General features: G+C 45.1%; 1 protein-coding gene across 12 annotated transcripts in view; it reads right to left on the bottom strand.

Moving 5' to 3' along the window:
* Nucleotides 1-14,700, bottom strand: part of RNF152 (ring finger protein 152) — a 72,568-nt gene that overhangs the window by 33,458 nt on the left and 24,410 nt on the right. Inside the window, exon 8 of one of the 12 annotated variants that reach the window (XR_012065576.1) lies at nucleotides 12,330-12,531. The exons of the other annotated variants lie outside the window; for them this stretch is intronic. The gene's annotated coding sequence lies outside the window, so the exon portion shown is untranslated. Of the gene's footprint in view, nucleotides 1-12,329; nucleotides 12,532-14,700 lie in introns of those variants that run through there. 12 annotated transcript variants of the gene reach the window in all.

Raw genomic sequence — 14,700 nt, 5'->3', positions numbered from 1 at the left:
TTTCTAGCCATTTTCACTGATTTCTCAAGTCAAGCCTCACCAAATTAGATACAAACTTTCTTCAGAATTGCCACTATTGTTCAAAAGCCTATAGAGTATTCTAGGTGGCTAAAAAGCACAGAGTGTAGAACTCTACAGAGCACAAAGGATGTTACCATTTTGTGTGAAAACCAAAGTCCAATTCATGAGCAAACTTCCTTTATAAAATCTCAACTAATCTGAAGCGTTATGAGTAACAGAACACTGAAATCATACAAACCAGACCCTTCCGCCATCCTTCACGTGGTAAAGGGCAGTCACCATCTCGATCCGGAGCAACAGCCACACTAGCTCTGGTGTGTTTGTGTGTTTTGGGTACTTGTTTTGTTGTTCGTGTGTGAGAAGCATGTTCGGGTCTGCAGTATATTCACAGCAGCACATTTTACCTAGAAGGTAAGCTTCTGTCTCTAAATCGCTAGCACAAACGGTCCAACCAATTATTCATCTTGCATCTGCCCAGTAACACTGGGGTTTATGACAGCGTAAGACACAGGACAGCATGGGTCTGTGGGTCACATGTGCTTAAAACTTGTATCTCCACTGAGGGCAGTTCGATGCAGGGAAACTTGATTTCTCAAGGGAACATGCAAAATGCATTTCATCCTACTTTTTACATCTCTGATGACCTTGAGATAGTCACAATGGCTTTGCAAAAAGGCATTTATTCACCTACTCACCCTAGTGATGAACAATTTATGTAGGGCAAGTAACAAAGTACCTATTTCATTCATTTTACTCCCTCTGTTCCTCCAGGGGCCACAAGAGGATCTGACGGCAGAAAAATGTTGGTGACATTTTTATGCAAGTAGAGCAGCTGGGTTAAGATGATTTTCTTACTCATTTATAGAGATGACAGTTTGGGCTGTGCTGTGGAAGAAGGGAAATGCTTGGGATCTCAGATAAAACCCAGTGAGACAATGAGGATGGCTCTGAAAGCCCAACTTCTTGCCAAGCCCACACGCCAGCCCATGCCAGCTGGGCATACGGCACATACCATTCAGGCTGCCACTCAAACCGACCGGGCCACCTGGGAGCTTTTGTGCTAGAAAACATCAACCTTTCCTCTAATTACGAGCTGAAGTTTGACGTTTATAGTCAAGAAGGGTTTTTTTTTTCCCTTCCTCTTAAGACAGATTTTGAGAGTTCTTCTATCATTTTGTCTTACATTCATTTGTACTTTCAGTAATTGCCCAGTTTAGGTGATTATCCTCTAAAGCACTCATACTCCTCACTCTTCGAGAAACCAGCTTCCCATAGCAGAAGCAGCCTGGCTGACGGTCCTCCCAATTAAAACCATCTCCTAATAATCACCTGCATGTGGCAAACCTGATCGTAAGCCCCCACACTCAAAAATTTAGCCAATGCACATGTGATAATTCTCAATCCAACCATGCTGACTCTCGTTCTTGGCTTTTTCCTAAGCTTAAAAAAAAAAAAACCCGAAGACTATCTTGGAAAGTGGCTACAATATTATGAAATTAAAAAGTCAAGGGTATAAGAATCAGTACCGAAGAGCAGACCACTTCTGTCTACCCACTTCTCCTCCCCCTCTACCCACAGCATCTGTGCAGTCTCATCTAATCCAGTCTCGGCCTGACCTCAGGTCTTGGTTAATGCTGTTCCTGCTGCAAGGAACTTTCTTTTCTACCTCCTTGGCTGGACAGCTCTTTAGGATAGAGGTTGAGGTGGGGTGAAAGTTGGTCCCAAAACGCCAACGCACTCTCAGAGCACTCTCCTTCCTTTGCCTCCCACGCTTCTCCCATGTAATTCCTTATGTGATGTTTGCCTGAGTGGAAGCCCCCTGAGGACTTGGCGCCACCTACCAACACAGAGCACCCCACAGGCATGCACCATACTTCCTGGTAAACCTGTAGAAACATTCATGAAAGAGGCATCAGGCATGGAAATACTAGCACTGCTCACCTCTTCTGGCTTCAGTAAGAAGCCAGACAAAGCAATGTGCTGGCATCCAGAAGCACTAACCTACCTGAAGAGAGAACTTCGCTTGGACAGAGCTGATGCCCCTGGACCTGGGACATTCACTAATCCACATCGGAAACTCGACTCTTACGATTAATTAGCTACAGGCTTCTGCAAGTCATTTACCCTCCCTGGTTTCAACTTCCTCGTCTATTAATCAGGAACAACAACACCCACCTCGAAATATTGTTTCAAGGATTAAATGGGTGAGGGAGGTTTCCAGCCCAGTAGCCAGCATATAATAGCTGTTCAAGAAACACTGGCGATCTTTCTCTGACTCATAGTCTAACTTCACTTTGAGATCAACTGTGACATTGTCAACAAGAGAACAGAACTTTCAGAAATAAATAGAGAGAAGTGGAGAGAAGAGCACAAGGCAGAGATGCCAGAACAACGTCTGAAAGCAAAAACATACCTAAAAGGGCAGAAAAGCTTCCACACACAAGCAAATTGGGGCTTTGCTAAATGAGCTCTTTCCATTTGCATGAGGCCTGCTTTTGTGGCTGCCTTGAAACTCTCATTGCATGATGCCACAACACGCAGCTCTGCTCTAAAAAGGTTCGGTGTAGTTCAAGTCAGGCTAGGAAAACAGTGCCAAAAGTCTCTTGGCTCCGAATAAATTCCCACAAGTGTCCCGAATCTGTTAAGTATGCAAAGATGGTTTTGCATCAATGGAAAATATAGGCATTGCATATTCTGCCTGGAGGCTCACTCTCAAAATCACTATGGCCGTGGTATAAACATTTCTTTTTCTTAAAACACACCACCGAGAAAGCCAGCCACCAAGGGTGATATAATTTGAAACTAAAAACTACCATTCAGACATTGACAACGGTCACACATTGAGATTACCACTGGGGTTTCTCACAGACTCGTCAAAGTTAACATGTCCAGAGTGGAATTCTTGGTCTCCCCCAACCCACCCCAAAACTTGCTCTTCCCACAGTCCTGGCAACTACATCCTTCCAGCAGCTCAAGGCAAAACCCTTAGCCCTATTCAGATCTCCTCTCTCGGCCACACTTCATATTCCCTCTACCCCACCAGCTTCGCCTTTTTTAAAAGGTCCTAAATCTCACCACTTCTCTCTACAACTGCCCCCACCCTGGTCCAGGCCACCACCCCTCTCACCAGGACCATTAGCAACATCTTGGTCTGGCTCCCTGCCCCCTTCTTTGCTCCTACAATCTGCTCTCGGTACTGCATCCAGAGTGATGGTGTGACAATAAGAGCAGAAGACGAACTTTCTCCCAGAAGAGAACAGAGGTGGGGAGGGATAAATTGGGAGTTTGGAATTTGCAGATACTAACTACTATATATAAAGCAGATAAACAAGGTCCCACTGCATAGCGCAGGGAGCTATACTCAATACCTTGTAATGGCCTATAATGAAAAAGAATATAAAAATGAAAATACATACATGTATAAATGAATCACTACACTGTACACCAGAAATTAACACAACATTGTAAATCAACTATACTTCAATAAAAAAAAAATCAGAGCAAGCTACAATAACCATCTTCCCCAAGCCCCACAATAGTCACTCATGTTACAAGAAGTAAAACCAAAGTTCTTGCCCTGGCCCACGGGGCTCTGAGCCATCTGGCCCCATTGTACACTAGGGCCCCCTCCCCTTGCCCACCCTTGCTCCCTCCAACCCAGGTACATTATTCCCTCTGCCTAGAATCTCTTTTCTCATATATGGTTATGTCTTTCCTCACCTCCTTCAAGTCTGTGCTCAAACGTCACCCTCTTAAGATGGCCTCCCTTGACTGCCTTCTCACAAATGGCAACACCTCCCAGCAACCTTCACCTGCTTCTTTGGTTATTTTTCTCTGCATACGTACCATCTTCTAACACCTTATGTCAGTTACCTGTTTTATTTTGCATGGAGTCGCCTTCTAACTCCCCAGAACATGAGCTCCCTGTGTGTCTTACTCGGGACAGTATCCCCAGCATCTAGAACTGTGTCAGGGACATACTAGGCATGCGACTGAAACACTGCCCGTGGGCATCGGCCACTAAAGCCCAAGGAGGTGGCAGAAGAACAGGCTCTTACTGACTCTGTCCCATCACACTGGTTGGTTTCTAGGTTTTTCAATATTTTGCAAGAGATATCAACGTTCCCACACGTTTTCTGACCATTAATAATTATACCACATGTTCGAACGATTCCATATTCTAAGAGAGAAACTTATATGTCATATATAGTCAAAGAAAGAAGTTAATACCATTCCTCTACCATCATTTTCCCCCAAATAACACTGGAAGTCAGTAACAAAATAGCAAGCAATACCCATATGCTTACCATTTAAATATAGCAACCCTGTAGTGCGTGGCCTAAGCTGGACACAGCTACATTTTCCTAAGGAGTATTTGAAAGGACCTAAAGAAGGGAATGTCTGCAGGTCTGTGCAGGGTTGAGGGTCCTATCAGGACCCCTAGGGATTAGGAACAGTGGAAGACACCACCACCACCAGGACTGAAGGGCACAGGAGGGAGCTGTCACCAGAATCAGTAACTAAGCTTATGGTCATGGAACTCAGAACAGGGCCTACCCAGCAGGAGCTAAGAGAGAGGTAGGGAAATGGGGCTCAGGTAAAGGAGGGGGCAGCCAGGTGAGGCTGAGAGAAATGTTTTGACCTCTCTTGTCCTTCCATCTCCCGTCAGTGGCCCAACCCAACCTGAAGCCAGAGGGCAAGGAAGCTGGGGTGATGGAGCCCAAGAAGGTCTGGGAAGATGGGAGAATGATCTGGAGGGATGGAGAGTGTCCAGCATAGCCTTGTTAGCCAATGCAGATCCTGGGTCTAGTCCAGAGAGGAGCATGGAAGGGGAGGCTGGAGGGGGCCATGAGCTTTCCTTACTTCCCCTCACTGGGAGCTGTTGATTGATCTACTAAGACTTAGGAACCACATCTTTGGAGGGAAGTCCCTGCCCCCCCCCCCCATGAGGGGTTAACAGCTCATAACTGAAGTACTAAGTCCCTTGTCCAAAGCAGATGATCTTTAGCACCAAACAGAGAAAAACTGAGATGCAACTGCTATGTGGTATGGCCAGACAGTTTCAAGACAATCTCCATTCCTGATGCCTTGAGGTTGAGCCTGAAGATTCCCCTAGACCCATGATGACAGTTTTGAGAGCCCTGCTCTCCCTTCCAAAGTTATTTCAAATGCATAATAAGTGACCAATCACTGAGCAGTTATAGCAGATACCCACAAAGCTCTAGATGTCACTAGCTCTCACTCCTCCCGACAGCCACACAAAGGAAGGATTCGTTGCTGAGTTGAAGAAGTAACCTGCCCAAAGTGACCTCTGAGCAGACGCCGAAGCCTGTACAGTTTTCCAAAATAGCGAAAAAAAAGTTTTAGAACTGAATTCAAATTGAAAATTCGTAAACCACTGATTTCAGATTATCCAAAACAAAAAGGATTTCTCCATCATCCATGCAACTAAATTGATGTAGGTGGTGCAAATGTGTAGACTGAGACTTCATCAGATGAGGTGGAGGTGCACTCAGCTTCTGGACTAAGTTCTATCAGTGATTTACTTTGTGACCTTAGGCAATTCTCAGTTTCTCAGCAGCTCAGTGTCCTTAACGCCAAGATAAATATGACACTCCCTCATCCAAACCTGTCAGGGACAAACTGGGGTGAATTAGCTAATGTATCTTTCCTGTCTCCTTCGGAGGTTCTTCTTTCCCAACCCTCTAACTGTGGATTTTGCCCAAGGCAGTAATTCATAGTATGGAAAGCACGTCTGAGTCAGACCCTTCTGGAATCAAAACCTTCCACTGATGAGCCATTTGAACTTGGACAACGTATCCAACCCTGTCATGCCTAAGTGCCCCTCCTCTGTAAAAACAGAAAGCTAAGAAATCACAACCTCATACAACTGCTGGGCGATAAAACGAGAATATGTGTGCAAAGCCCTCAGGATATTGTCTGGCACAGAATAAACGCTGGAAAGCAGAATGCAGTCATTACCATCATTATCATCCTCATTATCATTTTTCATAGGCAGTTCTAAGTGGGATTGGTAAAAGCACAAAATTTCTGAGCATTCTCTATAATTTTTCTGTGTCCTTAAAACAATTCTCTTTTTCAGTCTGGAAAAGTGGAGTTGAAAATAACACAAATGGCTATTATGATCACCACCAAACTTGATCAATAGCTCTAATCACCGATGACACTCATGTTGCTAAAAAGCAGGGCTACATAGACTTGATGAGAGGGCCAGAAATTCGCACCAAGGGAAACCTTGGGAAAACAGGGTTTCATTTGGGACCACTTTCTATGAAAAAGGTATAAATTCATGACAGTAAAGTAAACCTGTTTGTGAATGGTACCAAAAATAAGTTTAAAAATAAACAATTTCACCAGGGGGGTAGAGGGTGGGAAGGGATAGACTGGGATTTCAAAATTGTAGAATAGATAAACGAGATTACACTGTATAGCACAGGGAAATATACACAAAATGTTATGATAAACCACAGAGAAAAAATGTGACAATGAGTGTGTATATGTCCATGAATGACTGAAAAATTGTGCTGAACACTGGAATTTGACACAACATTGTAAAATGATTATAAATCAAAAAAAAGTTAAAAAAAATAAATAAACAATTTCAAGAACCATAATAGACCCAAAATGCTTCTCTGAGCTCAGGGATCTGGTGAAAGCTTCCTAGCATCCACACTGCAAGAATCCCACCCCTCAGCTGTGAGGTCCCCTAGGACTCAGGGAGCTCCGTCCGGGCAGGGACCACGGACCCCTGACAGCAGGCACAGCATCAGGCCAAAGGAAATGCCCAATCAGCATGCTTGCTTTGACACGTGATTGACTATATGGCCAATCAGATCAGAGAACCGTGTCCACTCCCCAGGGGACCGCTTCAAGCATCAGCAACGTTCCAATGACCTTCCCCTGCCCTGGTCCCTAAGATCATGGACTGATGCCCGCAATTATATGAAACATCTTACTCTGGTTGATGCAGATAAACCATTCGAAGTCTTACATTTCTGATCTATCAGAAACAAACAGGTTTTACTCGCCCAGTCCTTCTCCATCACCATTTTGTATCAATATTTTAAATCAACCTGTCAAACCATTTGAGCTCCTGACAAGATTATCTACTTTGCATAACCGCTGTATCCATGGTGTACTTCCTAAAAGTAGTAGCTGTCCAATAAATACTTATTGAAGGGAGAGGAGGAAGGAAAAGAGGAAGAAAAAAATATCCACACTCCTGAGCTTCCCCAGATTCAAGGAGAAGAGGCCATGGTGACAGACCCAGATCAGTGCCAGGTTTTCTACGTGCCTTTCACAATCCTTACAACAGCCCTATGTAAAAGTACCTTATTCGTCCATTTTACAGATGTCAAAACTGAGGTACAGAGAGGTTAAATCATTTCCTGAGTATCTCCCTGACAGTAAGTTTCAGAGCCAAGGTCTAAACTGAGACAATGAAACCCAGCGCTGCACTCAAGTACTGCCCCCCTGTCAAGACACCCAAGTCCACCTAGGGCAGCCGTAAGTAGTCCAGCATTCGTGTTTCCATTTGGATGAGAAAGTTAAACCCAACCGAGTAAATGGCCAGTAAGAAATCACATGACTTTCAGAGGTCCTTGAGCCAGTGCCTCCACTTGGTCACCTAGAACCCTAAAAAATAAGGACACCAACTGTTCCAATCCTGAGGATACAGAGCTTAGGCTACAGGCTTTCTGGCATCCGTGTAACTTCAGTGCAGACTTCCCACTCAAAATACAATACCACCATTGCACAGCACCTTGTGATTTATAAAAAGTTTTATCTGTAATACCCTCCCTGTGACATACCTAAGGCAGATAACATCACCTGCTGTCAGAGGCCAGGCCACCCTCAGTGACAGGTGGCCCAGAGATGCCCTTGGCAGCACATGACAGCTCAAAGCACCCAGGAACACAGGGAGGCAGCAACGGCAACTTTCCACGCTGCCCTCACAGCCTCTGACGACGGTGGTTCCAAAAGAAGAAATTCCAAAATGATTATTTTCTCCTCCAGACCAGAGACGTGAGGACATACGACATAAGTAAAAACAATATTAATCGATCCTGAGGGGGCTCAACCATTTGAGGAGAAAGCCTCAACATCTTCCTTTTCTCCTTCCAACTATTGTTTTTAAAAACCTTTGAGCTCTATGGGGAGAAAAGTGCTTTTTGAAATTGTTTGCCACCACGCACACCAATCTATTTGCCGAGTGTCTCAGGAGTGTTGGCTAACTCATGCTTTCGTATTTCCTGCTGGAAACACGCTACAGCTCACAAACTGATATGCTAATATCTTTGAAAGAGATGACATCAAGTCCTTGGCAGGACATTTCTCGCTAAACTCAAAGGAACATCTAGATTCATCAGGCTTTAAAGAGAATTGATTTAAAATCTTAGCAGACACAGCCCCTCTGCAGTGGGTCTCAGCCTGGGCTGCAGGCTACAGTCACCAGGGGAGTTTCACTTTCAGGTTCTATCCGCCAAAGTTCTGATTTAATCGTCCTGGGGTGCCGACCGGACATCGGTACTTTTAAAAGATTCCCCCATGACTCTGATGAACACCCCAGGTTGAGACCCACGGGTGCAGAAAGTAAGGGGCACACCTGTCTGCTCACCTAAAAAGTGACTCACAGCTGTTAATGACCATGAACAACTTCACAGCTGAGAATTATTTGACAACGTGGATTTCAATGTTCAGACACAATCTGTTCACTGTATAATTAAAAAGTCCTGATTCTTGTTCTCCTGGTCTTCCTGCCAGACCTTGACCACCTTAACCTGGAAATCCAGATGAATACAAAAATTAGTTTTAAAAGTACTTGCATCTATGGAGCACTTTGAGATTTACAAGCATATAAATACAAAGTCACATTTAACCATGACAAGAACTATAAGGCTGGCACACGCATTAGTTTCCTATTGCTGCTGTGTGTGGCAAATTATCTTAAGTTTAGTGGCTGACAACAACATGAGTTATTTTTGTAATTCTCAAGGTCAGACGGGGAGAATCTGACTTTTTCAGCTTTTCAGAGACCACCTGGAGTCCTTGGCTCGTGGCTTCTTCCTCACAGCCTCTACTGCCTCCATCTTACAAGGAAGGACCCCTGCGATTACCCACCCAGATAATCCAGGATAATCTTTCCATTTCCAGATCCTCAATCACCTCTGCAGAGTCCCTTGTGCCATGTAAGGTAACATTCAAGGGTTCCAGGGCTTAGGACAAGGGCACCTTTGGGGGCCAATATCCAGCCTAACACATAGTAAAGCAAACATCACCACCATGACCAATATGCCCATTCCCTCTGCCCACCGCCTTCACTTTTCAACTGAAACTGAGGCTCAAGGATGCATGACTTAACCAGGCTCCACGTCTGGGATGGAGCTGAATTTAAGTCTGACCTCATAATTCCAAGCTCCACTCCTTCCGGCCACTCCTGTTGCCTCCCCAGATAAGGCAATGTTTGCAATATTATTTTCTTTCCTGGGCTCTCACCATACTGTTCACAAGAAGTGTTTGAACTCTGCCCTAATCGTTATCTCTGCTCCTCAGTCAGTAGATACCACGTGGAAACTTCCACTTCTACACACTCCCTCTGGTACACTTGCCTCAAGTCAGACCCCTTCCCTATGGTCCGGCGGAACCAGCAAGGGCATTGAGGCAGCAATCCATTATACGATGTTGTACGATGTCACATCTGAGAGATTAGACACACAAGAAAGTATATGGAGGAGGAAAAGCCAGCTCTCAGATTCGAGAGAGCAAAGCAATCTGAATTTGCTAAGACCTACACATACCAGTAACTGTCCCAAGAAAAATGCACAATAGGTGACGTCCATCTCCTCCATGTTTGAAATAATCTATTTCAAATACACAGGAAACTGTTCTCTTGGTGATTTCCCAAGATTCCTTTCTCTCTTGCTCTCAAGAGAAGGAACTAGTGAGGACTGAGGGGGTGGGATTTAGTGCCTCAGTTAGTGGCCCTCTGGAATGTGGTGTGATTTCAGCTGGGGTAATCAGAAAGCAGTGGGCAAGGCTTCCTACAAGAAGGATTTTCTAACATGATGCTCACACTTCCCTTGGTTCCCTGGAGATTTCCCATCCCCTCGCCATCCCCCCTCCCCCCACCACCTCACTTGCACATCATGGAGTAAAGAACCAGGGGCTGGATCCCAGTCACTTTAACAACAGGAAAAAATAAACAAACCAAGCAAACCTCACTGCCAAGCTTACACCTTGCCTGTGTCTGTGCTCAATCTCACGTGAGAATGGTGGTGAAGAGAAAAAACAAAACAAAAAGCGAAACGCAACTGGTATAATACCAGCAAGTTACATGATTTTCCTGACCAAGATAATTCATTGTCTCTGTCCCCAAAAGTATCAAATAACAGCCAACAGGGTTTGTCAAGGTCACGTGGAAGAATTCAAACAACCAAAATATTACATTTTAAATAAGCAAATGTGGTGGGGAGAAGGTGTGCTGGATTACATTTTGTGGCTTGTGTTCATGCCAAATCCATGCTTTAAAGCTATAATCTTATACAATTAGAACCAACATTTAGAATGATTCTAAGGGAACAGTAAGATTCCCTGACATTTAAGAGTCAGTTCAGGTCACTATTTCAGAAAAGTGAACCAATGTACTATGCAAAGATTTTCAACAAGGGTAGCATCTTCAGGGAATTCTGGTTTATCAGGAATTAACCATAAACATAATACAATTAGAATGTTCTGGCCCATGTGACACATTATTTTTGTCAATACCATAGCCTCAAAAATAACCTGGCTAAGTTAAAAGAGGGTACACCCACTGAGGATTCCTTACCCCATTCTTTTTATGACCACACAATGTTTCCAGGTAGTTAAAGAGCCTTGGGTCCTTGTCTCAGCTCTGCCACTAACTTGCTGTACAACCTGGACCAGTCACTCAATTTCTCTGGGTCTCAGGGTCCTCATTCGTCAGGCGAGAGAGCTGGACAAGATGACCTCCAAGGGCTGCTCCTATTCCAACTCTAAAAGCTTCCACAGATCCATTAACAAAATTTACTGGCTGGCTTCTCTTTGAAATTATATTCCAACTGAGCTGGTGAGTAAAAAGATGACAAGGAAGCTGATGTTTGAGACCCTTAACAACTAAAAGCTGGAGAATACACATAAGCTGGTGAGCAACATGGTGAAATACACATTGGGTCCCTTTCCTGGGAAAGATGCAAAGCCTGGGAGTCCTAAGAGTTTATTTCAAAGCCCCCCAAGGGTGCTCTACTTACTTGCAGGAGGCTCCTCTTTGTTCATGCCTCCAGCACTCTGAGCCTCCCAGGTATCGTCTCAGAAGGGATGGGTGAGATGGGGTTGGGGGGGAGCTTTCCCTGGCATGCAGCTCCCACATGAAACATCATCACTAGGGCTCTTCTGGCCACTGAGCTGAGCTTTCAAGGTCACTGATCCAGGGATGGCTATGCACTGGCGCTGGAGATGGAGTGTTTGGGGATTTGCTACACCTTCCTCCTCCTGTCCTTCCTCAGGGTGGGGAAAGGGGGCAACTTTTGTCCTCTTGGGGGCTTGCAAAATCAGCCAAAGAAAATGAAAAGTGGATTCAAAGAGCTATTGAGCTCTCTCGGGGATTTAGTTCCCTGAACAGCTAACGCCACAGAACAAATACGCTTGCTTAAGTGGGAGAGTTCAGGGGGAAAAAAAGTGACAGGAAAATTGAGGACTTGCTATAAAACTCATCTCCAAAAAGCCATAATTATCACAATAGTGTCACCTGAGCATTATTTACAAACATCCTTCTGCACAATTCCCCATCTTAAAACAACTCTCATCGAGATAGAGTGCTATTACTCAGGATAGCATTTAAAATTAATTAAGCAGTAAAACAAGGAAAATTCAGCATTTTCCCATCAAAATGCTGGAGTGAATAGGATTAAAATAAATGCAGGGAAATAGGTACAAAAGAGAGAGAATCTGACTTTTTGCCTTTGTGCTGATAATTCCCACTGATCAGATGAATAATTAAGTCAGCTTTCAAACACTGTTGTATACATTTTTTGTTGAATTACCCCCAACACTGTAAGAGGGAAAAAGTGTAGAAATCCTTCTAGTTTACTGATGAGAAAACTGAGGCTTAAGGATATTAAATGGTATGCCCAAAGTCAAGTCACAATAAAAACCCAGATCACCAAATTGCTTATTTCAATGCCTCCTCCAGGACGCTGCACACTGTGTCCTGGTGATTTTATTTTCTTGGTGAAACCAAAATAATTTTTATATCAAACGCTGTCCTATATTTTGCCTAGGTCTTGCTTTTGAACTTTCAGGGCCTCAGAATATTCTGGTTTCAATCTTGACAAAATGAAGCAAATTTCCAACAGCCACGTACACGGGGTTTTCTCCACAAGCAGCTGCAGGTAAGAGAATAACCCTCACAGTCTGCCGCTGTTACTGCAGCCGACCTCCCAACCTACTGTTTCTTCTTTTAAATGACCAAGCCTGAAAAAAATAAATAAAGTAAAAAATAAGTGACCAAGACTTATGGATCATGGCCATGTTCTGCTCACACAGGGCACAAAAGGAGCAAATAATTCCACACTCCACTTCCACATCTTCCAGGCCCTGGCCAGCAATCAGAAGTCTGACTGTGGGTCTTTGTTCATTCTATTTTTGGACGATACCATATCACAAAACACCTCTCAGCCTGGGCCCTGTTAATCAATAGTCACTTAAAGTAAATTTGTCACGGCAGTGCATTAAACATCTACATTCAGCAGTGTTTGCCAAAACGATGCATTAGCCCTGTGATTATAAATAATCAGATAACTAAAACTACAGCAGCAGCAGCAAAAACAACTCCAGTCAGTGCTGAGAACGGTGGGTATGGGTCTAGCCGTATGGCTGGGATCTCCTCTGCTACTTAATCTATTGAAATAAATGAAGTAGAGCTAAGAGCCGGAGAGGGGCTGGGTAGGGTAAAGGCTCAGCCCCTGACACGGTCTGTCCCAACCTGGAGCTGGGCTGCCTCGGCCCTCTTTTCTCTCAACCGGAATCCCCTCCACCCCGCTTTCTAGGATCAGCCCTAACCTTAGTGGAGACATCTGGGTAGTTTCGGCGCAGCCCCCTGGGACCCTGCTCACGTCCCTCTGACGGCCGGCCCGGCTGTGACTTCCTGCCCAGGGCTCCCCTACCTACACTTGAGCGCTTTCTTGAATCCTTAGCCCTCTGGGTCTGAAGCTCGCTGGGCTCCTGGCTGCTCCTCCATCCCTCCGTCCACCTGGACCTGCTGTCCCTACATCCCTGGACCCCAGGATCAGGAGACTGTCCCCGATATACTGCCATCTCTGAAAACAGTCTCCAATTTTCTCTCCCTCAACTTCCCATTGTACCCAGTCACCCTAAGGGGCCACCCCACATCCCCAACCTTCCTGCAGCTCCTGCATTTTATCTGGAAGGGAGATTTCCACCCAGGCCTGTCCACAGCACTCCTTCTGGGACTGGCCAGCCCCAAGAACAAGACCAGCAGCAAGTCAGCCGACCCTCTGCATTTCAGACCTTGTTCTTACATAAACTGCCTCTGTCAGGACCTAAAATCTACTTATTCATGGAGTCAGAGCTAGTGAATGGCTGTCCTCAGTATCACCCCTAATTACCTGAGATCTGCCAGTGGCTCGCATACAGCAACCTATTAATTGCCTTGCAGACATCATGATGCAGCAAATTTCACTATTTTCACACAGAGATGAGAAACCTGGGATCCCATTTTAACAAGAAATGTGCTTAAATTCAACTGGCAAGACTGGGGCAAAACCAGGGCTAAATGCAGGGTGACCTGGCTTCATTCTTACCGTATGAATTCTATTTGAGGGAACTCTGTTTCTCGTGCACTAGGTTGTGTCAATTACCGAGGGCAAGAGGGCCAAGGAGGCACCTTCTAATCCCCGAGGGCTGATCCGATGCCTCTAGGTCACGACCCCGCATCACCGATGAGGGCTGGGGCTCCCTGGCGTCCCAGGTACCTGCATGCACCATTCAGAAGCCACCGAGAGCTCATTCCCCTTCGCAGAATGGGACAGAGTACAAATTTGTTCAAATTCCCACTTCAGTACTTCCGATAAAACCAATTGTTTCAAATAAAACTGGAAGGACTTTTGTACTTCCCACCGGCACCATCTAAGTGTCTTGGTTTCAGGCTTAGTTGACTTAAGTGAAATCGGCAACAGAGCATGAGAGGGCTGTTTCGGTGATAATTCAAACTCGAAGTTGCTTCTGAAGTGCTGCATAGCTCTCACAGACCACGCTCCCAGGGGCTCCACGGCACAGTCATTAGAGACAGAATGTCACAGCTACCTCTGGCTCTGGAAAGAGGTGGGGAGCTGCATCCCTGTCCAGGGGGGCATATGCTACTCTCTGAAAATGGGTCTGAAGCTGTGACGTGAATGAGCATCAAACCATCACTGAGGGGCAGAAGAGGGATGTTATGGGGTGAATTGTGTCTCCAAAACAAGGTACATTCAAGTCCTAACCCCTGGTGCTTAGAACGCGGCCTTGTTGGGAACAAGGCTGTTGCACATGTCAGCAGTTAAGAGGAGGTCACACTGGATGGGGAGATCCTTAATCCAGTATGACTGATGTGTTTAAGAAGACAAGAGACACATGGAGAGAAGG

This window comes from Vicugna pacos, chromosome 30 (genome assembly GCF_048564905.1).
Source record: "Vicugna pacos chromosome 30, VicPac4, whole genome shotgun sequence".
Taxonomy (NCBI): Eukaryota; Metazoa; Chordata; class Mammalia; order Artiodactyla; family Camelidae; genus Vicugna; species Vicugna pacos.
Note: the sequence above shows the minus strand (reverse complement) of the source record. Positions and strands in the feature narration are given on the sequence as shown.